Below are 11,111 nucleotides of genomic sequence, written 5' to 3' on the forward strand. Positions count from 1 at the left end.
AGTTATGTGTGTAGATATTTATTGTAGCATAATAGTTATAAAATATATCATAAATTCCAGTCAATAAGTCCCAGAAAAATAAGATCCACCTAATAGATTCCATTTGGCTGAGTCTTGAAAGTAGCAATTATATTACCATTTAAAAAATGCATGCTTTCTTTTCAGACTTGGAATAATTAACATAAAATATTTTACTCTCTCAAGTTTTTAGGACATAATTCTGATTAAGCAAGTGTTCTAATACATTTTGGTTATATTGAAGAACAAGAAGAAAACAAATGTCCTGATAATAGCTTCTGATCACCTACCTCCAGCCTTCAGAAGAACATAAAAAAACCTCTAGAATCTCTGATGTATTAGACTAATAGATTATGACTATGCATCTTTTTTTCTCTCTTCAGAAATGTTTTTGTCCTACTTCAAACGAATGTGTTTGGCGGAAGGATATATCTCTACAAAGAGAAAACTGATATCCTACTTCTTGGCTAGATATTTGCTGAATGAGCAACAGAAAATTGTATGCCACTCAGTGCACCAGAGAGGGAAGTTGTGAGAGAAGTCTGGAAAAGTCAGCATCTGGGCAAGGAAATTGTAAGTCACATATGAACAGAAGAATTAGGAAATGTTGAGGGTAGTGACCCAGTGGAAATCCCTGAAATGGCTGGATGAAGAAAGAAAAACATTAGATTAAATTATAAAACCTATAATTATTGTATCAAGAAAGCATCTATCTCTAGTGGGCTACATGTGCATCCAGAAAAAGAGCTTGGCTTTGGCCACTTTGATTTGAACCTAATTGAGGCAGTTCCTTGGAAGAGAGTAATAGAAACAGGAAGAAGTTGCAGAATGTGTTACTTTAGGAAAAGTTGTGGGGAGAGCAGACAAGAGCAGAAGAGGTGGTTCAAAGAAGTTAGCAAGGAAGTGTACCACAAATTCAGAAAACTGAGTTTCCTCAATTTATTACCATTAGATCATATCCTTTTTGTCCAATTACATGTCTAGGTCTGTCTATTCTTCATTGTTTTCAAGCATAAAAATAGACAGTTTTCCTTGAGTCTTCGGGTCTGTGTTTCTGAAGGCTTCCATGTGACATGAAACCTTGATTAAATTTCTGATATTTTTATCTTGTTAGCCTGTCTTTTGTTATAGTTGTGTTGGCTGTGATCCTTATGCTGGGTAAGGAAAGGTACTGAACCTTACAATTCCCACAGATGCCAAATATATGTGTATGTGTATGTGTGTGTGTGTGTGTGTGTGTGTGTATGTATATATATTTCATATATATTTATGTATATCATATATAGTATATATTTATATATAAAAAATATACATACATGTATGATTGTGTTTGTGCATGAGTACTTGTACATTTTTCCCAAATAATCTGATTATATTATTACACTCTAGGACATACTGAAATTCCCCCACTTCAAGAATTAGTTTGACTTCACTAATCATACGTTTATATTAAGGGCCTCAAATATTCCGATTTAAAATGATAGACTTTTTTATGATTATCAGCAAAATTACATCAATTTAATAGAAAATGAAGAACTAAAATATGGTAGCCAAAATAATCTGAACATTTTATACTTCTACAAATCTAGATGTCTATTACATTAATGCCCACTGCCCACATAAAGCCAATTTATCAGACAGAGGAATTGCAATAGAGAAAGAGTTTAATTCACTGTGAATCAACTGAATGGGATATTGGAGTTATATTATTACTCAAACCAGCCTCCCCCAAAATTTGTAGTCTAGGGTTTTTCAAGGACAGCTTGGCAGGAAAGGGAATGGGTGCTGTTGATGGGTTGGGAATGTAATCACAGAGGTGTGGAAAATGGTCCTCGCGCATGCTGAGTCAGCTCCTTGGTGGGGCTACAGGATGGGTTGGGGGTCTGGGTAGAAGCAACGGGAGTTGAGTGATCAGTCATCCAAAATGCAAAAACCTGAAAGACATCTCACCCAAAAAGCCAGTCTAAGGTTCTACAATAGTGATGTTATCTGCAGGCATAATTGGGGAAGTTGCAAATCTTGTAACCTCTAGAATAATGGCTGGAAATCATTTATGTCTACACATTAGCAGAATTCAGGCTCCTCTCATCCTCCTAACGTGTTGGTCATTTATTAGTTTTACACAGGTAGTTTAGTTTTGGGGATGGGCTATTCTCATTTAAACTATAAGCAACATTTCTTCCAAAGTGAGCTTGGCCCAAGCCCAAGAATACCTAAGGGCAGTTTGGAGGTTAAAGGCAAGGTGGTGTTGGTCAGATCAGATCCCTTTCACTGCCATAATTTTGTAACTGTTAAAATTTTTACAAAAAGTTTTAGTTTGTTTCTGAGGCACTTCCAACATCCTTCAATTCAAAGTACTCAGCGTGCCAAAGCACCATACTTCAAGATACCATTCTCTGAAACCCAACACTCTCATTCGTCAAAGACCCACTGAATATTATTCCCTGCTGTATGTATGGTCTATGTGTGTGTGAGTAGACACACACACACACACACACACACATAGTTTTATTTACAAACATAATGACGTATATAAGAAGATGCTAATGAATTTCAGCAGGACATTAGTTTGCTCTCTGTGAAACTCATTTTTGTTAAAATCATATTATGATTAAATCCATGGATATTTTTTTCCCACAAAAGAAAACAGGATAGAAATTGAATTTCTTATGCTGAATCTTGTCATTTTCGAGTATGTTTTCTTACCAGGCTCACATTATCCATCATTCTTCTTTCTTTTAGATAGAGTGAGTACACTACAATGCCATCCTGCTAAAGTCAGACTCATGATACGCAAATGTGGCTGAAATGCCTATTTAATCCAATGTATTTTAATGCAGTAAATAAATTGTTGTAGTGAGTGAGTAAATCGTTGTAGTGAGAGATCAGTTGGCACAGTAGTCTATATTAAAGGAAACATCACTTAAACTAACTCTTCACCATCTATTGTCTACTCTAATTTAAAAAGACCATAATTTACAATTGCAAAAATAGGTAAGAGACAAATGATTGAAATGCATATTTATGTGCTGTCTTCAGCTGTACGTGCATCTGTTCTGTTTATTTCTGGAATACTAGATGTTATTTGGGAGACAATGTTTTTCTTTACATATGAGGATAAATTCAGAGGGAGAGAAAATCAGAAATTACTCTTAAAGTAATTGTCTTTCACAAAATTGTGACACTAATCTAACTGGGCCTTAACAACTCATTGGATAGTTATTAATTATAATATCTACTATCACATTTTATAATATACAAAATGCTAAATCATGAAGATGCTGCCAAAATTACTCTTAAAGAAAGACCATTATTTTATTATTTACTTATTTTTTCCATAACTTATTGGGGTACAGGTGGTATTTGGTTACATGAGTAAGTTCTGTAGTGGTGATTTGTGAGGTTTTGGTGCACCCATCACCCGAGCAGTTTACACTGCACCATATTTGTAGTTTTCTATCTCTTGCTGTCCTTCTACTCTTCCACCTAAGTCCCCAAAATCCATTGCATCATTCTATGCATTTGCATCCTCATAACTTAGCTCCTACATATCAGTGAGAACATACAATGTTTGATTCTCCATTCCTGAGTTATTTCACTTAGAATAATAGTCTCTAATTTCATACAGGTCACTGTCAATGCTGTTAATTAATTCCTTTTTACAGATGCATAGTATTCCATTATTCATATATATTGTTGATCCAACAATCCCACTACTGGGTATCTACTTGGAGGGAAAGAAGTCATCAGTCGAAAAAGATACTTGCACACGCATGTTTACAGAAGCACAATTCACAATTGCAAACTTGTGGAACCATCCCAAATGCCCATCAATCAGTGAATGAGTAAAAAAAAACTGGTATATATGTATCTATGCATGTGTGTGTACACATGGTTCTACAAGTTTGCAGTTGTGAATTGTGCTGCTGTAAACATGCGTGTTCAAGTATCTTTTTCGACTGATGACTTCTTTCCCTCTGAGTAGATACCCAGTAGTGGGATTGTTGGATCAAATGGTAGTTCTACTTTTAGTTATTTAAAAAAGCTCCACATTGTTTTCCATAGTGGCTGTACTAGTTTACATTCCCAACAGCAGTGTAGAAGTATTCTCTGTTCACTGCATCCATGCCAGAATCTAGTATTTTTTGATTATGGCCATTCTTGCAGGAGTGAGATGGTATCACATTGTGATTTTGATTTGCATTTCCCTGATCATTAGTAATACTGAACACTTTTCATATGTTTCTTGGCCATTTGTATATCTTCTTTTAAGAATTATCTATTCATGCCTATTCATGTCTTTAGCCCACTTTTTGATGGGATTTTTTTTTCTTACTGATTTGTTTGAGTTCATTGTAGAGTCTGGATATTAGTCTTTTGTCAGATGTATGGATTGTGAAGATTTTCTCCCACTCTGTGGGATGGCTGTTTATTCTGCTGACTGTTTCTTTTACCATGCAAAAGCCCTTCAGTTTAATTAGGTCCTAGCTATTTGTCTTTGTTTTTATGGCATTTGCTTTTGGGTTCTTGGTCATGAAATCCTTGCCTAATCCAATGTCTAGAAGGGTTTTTCCAATGTTATCTTCTAGAATTTGTATAGTTTCAGGTCTTAGGTTTAAGTCCTTAATCCAGCTGAAATCGATTTTTGTATAAGGTGAGAGATGAGGATTGAGTTTCATTTTCCTACAGGTAGCTAGCCAGTTATCGCAGCACCATTTGTTGAAAAGGCTGTCCTTTCACCACTTTATGTTTTTGTTTGCTTTGTTGAAGATGAGCTGGCTCTTAAGTATTTGCACTTATTTCTGCTTTCTCTATTCAGTTCCATTGGCCTATGTGCCTATTTTTATACCAGTACCATGCTGTTTTGGTGACTATGGACTTATAGTATAGTTTGAAATCAGATAGTGTAATGATTGCAGATTTGTTCTTTTTGCTTAGACTTCCTTTGGCTACATGGGCTCTTTTTTTGGTTCCATATGAATTTTAGAATTGTTTTTTCTAATTCTGTGAAGACTGATGGTGATATTTTGATGGGGATTGCATGAATTTGTAGATTGCTTTTGGCATTATGGCCATTTTCACAATATTGATTCTATCCATCCATGAACATGGGATGTGTTTCAATTTGTTTGTGTCATCTATGATATCTTTTATCAATGTTTTGTAGTTTACCTTGTAGAGATTTTTTAACTCCTTGGTTAGGTATATGTCTAAGTTTTTTTTTTTTTTTTTTTTTTTTTGCAGCTATTACAAAAGGGATTGAGTTCTTGATTTGATTCTGCCGCTTGGTCGCTGCTGGTGTATAGAAGAGCTACTCATTTATGTACATTAATCTTGTATCTGGAAATATTTCTGAATTCTTTTGTCAGTTCTAGGAGCTTTCTAGAGGAGTCCTTGGGGTTTTCAAGATAAACAATCATATCATTAGCAAACAGTGACAGTCTGACTTCCTCTTTACTGATTTGGATGCCCTTTCTTTCTCTTGTCTGATTGCTCTGGCTAGAACATCTAGAACTATGTTGAAGAGGAGTAGTGAGAGTGGGCAACCTTGTCTTGTTCCAGATCTCAGAGGGGATGCTTTCAACTTTTCCCCATTAGTATTATGTTGGCTATGGGTTTGTCATAGATGGCTTTTATTACATTAACATATGTCCCTAGTATGCTGATTTTACGAAGAGTTTTAATCATAAAGGGATGCTGGATTTTGTTGAATGCTTTTGCTACATTTACTGAAGTGATCATGTGATTTTTGTTTTTAATTCTGTTTATATGGTGTTTCACATTTATTAACTTGTGTATGTTAAACCATCCCTGCATCTCTGGTATGAAACTCACTGTATCTTTTAAGTTATGTATCTTTTAAGTAGAGCATTTAGGCATTTACATTCAATGTTAGTATTGAAATGTGAGGTACCGTTGCATTCATTGTGCTCTTTGTTGCCTCTGTACTTTGTTTTTCTTTTTTCTGTTTTTCCTTTTTAACTTGTAGTTTTGTTGTATACATTTTGTACAATTTATGCTTTAAAGGGTTCTGTTTTGATGTGTTTCTAGGATTTATTTAAAGATTTAGAGCTCCCTTTAGCAGTTCATGTAGTGGTGTCTTGGTAATGGTGAATTCTCTCAGCATTTGTTTGTCTGAAAAAGACTCTATCTTTACTTCGTATATGATGCTTAGTTTCACTGCATACAAAATTCTTGGCAGATAATTGGTTTTGTTTGAGGAGGCTGAAGATAGGGTCCCAATCCCTTCCAGCTTGTAAGGTTTCTGGTGAGAAATCTGCCATTAATCTGATAGCTTTTCCTTTGTAGGTTACCTGGTGCTTCTGTTTCACAGCTCTTGAGATTCTTTCCTTTGTCTTAACTTTGAATAACTCAATGACAATGATGACAATGTGCCTAGGCAAATATCTTTTTGTGATGAATTTCCTGGGTGGAACACCATTATTTTAATTGGAGTGTATTTCGGTTAACTGAAAGTAAATTTCAAATACTTAGCTACTTTTCCCTACATAAAAGGCAATTTCTTACGGCTCAACCTAATAAACATAAGAAAATTGAAGCAGCCTCATATTTGGTAAATGACCAAAGACTTTTACATTACACAATAAAACAAATGAGGTATTTGCATAACTTACGTCTAATGGTTTCATATTTATTTATATTTTTACATGTTAGACTGAATCACTCCTTGGAAAACTAAATTCTATAAAACTCTGTAGAGCTCTACTGTGCATTCATATATACTTTATTATCTTCCACTTACAGTTCTAACACTACTATTAAAGAAACAAGTTACTTATGACACTTGTTAAAGATGATAAGGAAGACTTTAATTAGGTGGTGTCTATAGAGACAGGTATAGAAGCCTCTGCAATGAGGTCTTACAGGCGGGAAGACAGAGTGAGCTCAACTTTAAATACAACAAAGAAAAATAAAAATTGATAGCCAAGGAACAGGGTAGACATCTGTGTATGGACAATTACTGAGAGGAAACATTGAGGATAAAGGGGAATTCTGGCTAAACCAACCTAACAGGACTCTCTCTAAAGACAGGCGAGAGTGATTAGACATCATCTCGGGAATGTTGGAGGATGAGGGGATTAGATATTGAGGGCGATTCGATATTGAGAATGGGGAATTCTGGTTAAACTCACTTAGCAGCATTCTTTTATTTTTATTGTGATAAACATACATAACAAAGATCACCATCTTAAACTATTGTTAAGTGTATATTTCAGAAACATTAAGAACATTTACATTTTTGTGCAACCATCCCAACCACTCATTTCTAGAAATTTTTCATCATCCCAAATTGAAAGGCTGTACCCATTAAACAATAATTCCTCACTACTTACTAGGATTCTTGCTAAAATTTGACAATGCCGAAAATGTTTTTCACTGCCCCTCAAAGTTGTACCACTTTATCAAGTTTTATTGCTATTCAGTAATCATCCTCTCCCTTTCCCTCACTTTTCTCCCTTCTCCTGTGTATGAGACATTCCAATGGGGAAAAAGATCAGAACTCAGTCTGAGCTCACTCAACAGAAACAAAGGTTAGGAGGATTTTAAGGCACTGGAGTGAAAGTGAAAACATAGGTTCTCCTTGTTTGCTAATTAGCTTTTCCCAAAGGAAAAGTCAACTTTTTTTCATGACAGAGGGTAGTTTTATAGACTGGTGCAAAAGTAATGGCAGTTTTTGCCATTACTTTTAACAATTTGGAGCCAGGTATCACTTAAGTAAGGCTTGTATTCTCCCACAGAGACTGTAAAATAGGAGTGCAATTATTCTTTTTTTTTTTTTTTTTCTTGAGATGGAGTCTCGCTCTGTCACCCAGGCTGGAGTGCAGTGGCGCGATCTCGGCTCACTGCAAGCTCTGCCTCCCGGGTTCACGCCATTCTCCTGCCTCAGCCTCTCTGAGTAGCTGGGACTACAGGCGCCCGCCACCATGCCCGGCTAATTTTTTGTATTTTTAGTAGAGACAAGGTTTCACCGTGGTCTCGATCTCCTGACCTCGTGATCCGCCCACCTCGGCCTCCCAAAGTGCTGGGATTACAAGCGTGAGCCACCGCGCCCGGCAGGAGTGCAATTATTCTTAGGGATTGCATTTCAAAGAGATATTTCCAGTCCTTAAGAAACACAACCCTGGGTTATAAAGCTAGCCAGAGGCTTTAAGAAAGATTTACAACATTAGACAGATCAACGAGACAGAAAGTTAACAAGGATACCTAGGAATTGAACTCAGCTCTGCACCAAGAGGACCTAATAGACATCTACAGAACTCTCCACCCCAAATCAACAGAATATACATTTTTTTCAGCACCACACCACACCTATTCCAAAATTGACCACATAGTTGGAAGTAAAGAACTCCTCAGCAAATGTAAAAGAACAGAAATTATAACAAACAGTCTCTCAGACCACAGTGCAATCAAACTAGAACTCAGGATCAAAAAACTTACTCAAAACTGCTCAACTACATGGAAACTGAACAACCTGCTCCTGAATGACTACTGGGTATATAACAAAATGAAGGCAGAAATAAAGATGTTCTTTGAAACCAACAAGAACAAAGACACAACATACCAGAATCTCTGGGACACATTCAAAGCAGTGTGTAGAGGGAAATTTATAGCACTAAATGCCCACAAGAGAAAGCAGGAAAGATCCAAAACTGACACCCTAACATCACAATTAAAAGAACTAGAAAAGCAAGAGCAAATACATTCAAAAGCTAGCAGAAGGCAAGAAATAACTAAAATCAGGGCAGAACTGAAGGAAATAGAGACATAAAAACCCTTCAAAAAATTAATGAATCCAGGAGCTGGTTTTTTGAAAAGATCAACAAAATTGATAGACCACTAGCAAGACTAATAAAGAAGAAAGAGAGAATAATCAAATAGATGCAATAAAAAATGATAAAGGGGATATCATCACCGATCCCACAGAAATACAATCTACCATCAGAGAATACTACAAACACCTCTACGCAAATAAACTAGAAAATCTAGAAGAAATGGATAAATTCCTCAACAAATACACCCTCCCAAGACTAAATCAGGAAGAAGTCGAATCTCTGAATAGACCAATAACAGGCTCTGAAATTGTGGCAATAATCAATAGCTTACCAACCAAAAAGAGTCCAGGACCTGATGGATTCACAGCTGAATTCTACCAGAGGTACAAGGAGGAACTGGTACCATTCCTTCTGAAACTATTTCAATCGATAGAAAAAGAGGGAATCCTCCCTAACACATTTTATGAGTCCAGCATCACCCTGATACCAAAGCCTGGCAGAGACACAACCAAAAAAGAGAATTTCAGACCAATATCCTTGATGAACATTGATGTAAAAATCCTCAATAAAATACTGGCAAACCAAATCCAGCAGCACATCAAAAAGCTTATCCACCATGATCAAGTGGGCTTCATCCCTGGGATGCAAGGCTGGTTCAACATACACAAATCAATAAATGTAACCCAGCATATAAACAGAACCAAAGACAAAAACCGCATGATCATCTCAATAGATGCAGAAAAGGCCTTTGACAAAATTCAACAACCCTTCATGCTAAAAACTCTCAATAAATAAGGTATTGATGGGACATATCCCAAAATCATAACAGCTATCTATGACAAACCCACAGCCAATATCATACTAAATGGGCAAAAACTGGAAGCATTCCCTTTGAAAACTGGCACAAGACAGGGATGCCCTCTCTCACCACTCCTATTCAACATAGTTCTGGAAGTTCTTGCCAGGGCAATCAGGCAGGAGAAGGAAATAAAGAGTATTCAATTAGGAAAAGAAGAAGTCAAATTGTCCCTGTTTGCAGATGATATGATTGTATATCTAGAAAACCCCATTGTCTCAGCCTAAAATCTCCTTAACCTGATAAGCAACTTCAGCAAAGTCTCAGGATACAAAATCAATGTACAAAAATCACAAGCATTCTTGTACACCAATCACAGACAAACAGAGAGCCAAATCATGAGTGAACTCCCATTCACAATTGCTTCAAAGAGAATAAAATACCTAGGAATCCAACTTACAAGGGATGTGAAGGACCTCTTCAAGGAGAACTACAAACCACTGCTCAATGAAATCAAAGAGGATACAAACAAATGGAAGAACATTCCATGCTCATGGGTTGGAAGAATCAATATCGTGAAAATGGCCATACTGCTCAAGGGAATTTAGAGATTCAATGCCATCCCCATCAAGCTACCAATGACTTTCTTCACAGAATTGGAAAAAACTACTTTAAAGTTCATATGGAACCAAAAAAGAGCCCGCATCACCAAGTCAATCCTAAGCCAAAAGAACAAAGCTGGAGGCATCATGCTACCTGACTTCAAACTATACTACAAGGCTACAGTAACCAAAACAGCATGGTACTGGTACCACAACAGAGATATAGGTCAATGGATCAGAACAGAGCCCTCGGAAATAATGCCGCATATCTACAACTATCTGATCTTTGACAAACCTGACAAAAACAAGCAATGGGAAAAGGATTCCCTATTTAATAAATGGTGCTGGGAAAACTGGCTAGCCATATGTAGAAAGCTGAAACTAGATCCCTTCCTTACACCTTATACAAAAATTAATTCAAGATGGATTAAAGACTTAAATGTTAGACCTAAAACCATAAAAACCCTAGAAGAAAACCTAGGCAATACCATTCAGGACATAGGCGAGGGCAAGGACTTCATGTCTAAAACACCAAAAGCAATGGCAACAAAAGCCAAAATTGACAAATGGGATCTAATGAAACTAAAGAGCTTCTGCACAGCAAAAGAAACTACCATCAGAGTGAACAGGCAACCTACAAAATGGGAGAAAATTTTCGCAACCTACTCATCTGACAAAGGGCTAATATCCAGAATCTACAATGAACTCAAACAAATTAACAAGAAAAAAACAACCCCATCAAAAAGTGGGCAAAGGACATGAACAGACACTTCTCAAAAGAAGACATTTATGCATTTATGCAGCCAAAAAACACATGAAAAAATGCTCATCATCACAGGCCATCAGAGAAATGCAAATCAAAACCACAATGAGATACCATCTCACACCAGTTAGAATGGC

The 11,111-nt window shown here is 36.5% G+C and overlaps 1 long non-coding RNA gene across 1 annotated transcript in view; it reads left to right on the forward strand.

Annotated features, from left to right (window-relative positions):
- Positions 1–406: 406 nt before the first annotated feature.
- The window catches only part of LOC131380980 (uncharacterized), an 18,632-nt gene continuing 7,927 nt past the window's right edge, over positions 407–11,111 (forward strand). Inside the window, exon 1 of the long non-coding RNA XR_009209343.1 lies at positions 407–591. This is a non-coding gene — a long non-coding RNA (uncharacterized LOC131380980). The remainder of the gene's footprint in view (positions 592–11,111) is intronic.

Source organism: Hylobates moloch, unplaced genomic scaffold, assembly GCF_009828535.3.
Source record: "Hylobates moloch isolate HMO894 unplaced genomic scaffold, HMol_V3 SCAFFOLD_13, whole genome shotgun sequence".
Taxonomy (NCBI): domain Eukaryota; kingdom Metazoa; phylum Chordata; class Mammalia; order Primates; family Hylobatidae; genus Hylobates; species Hylobates moloch.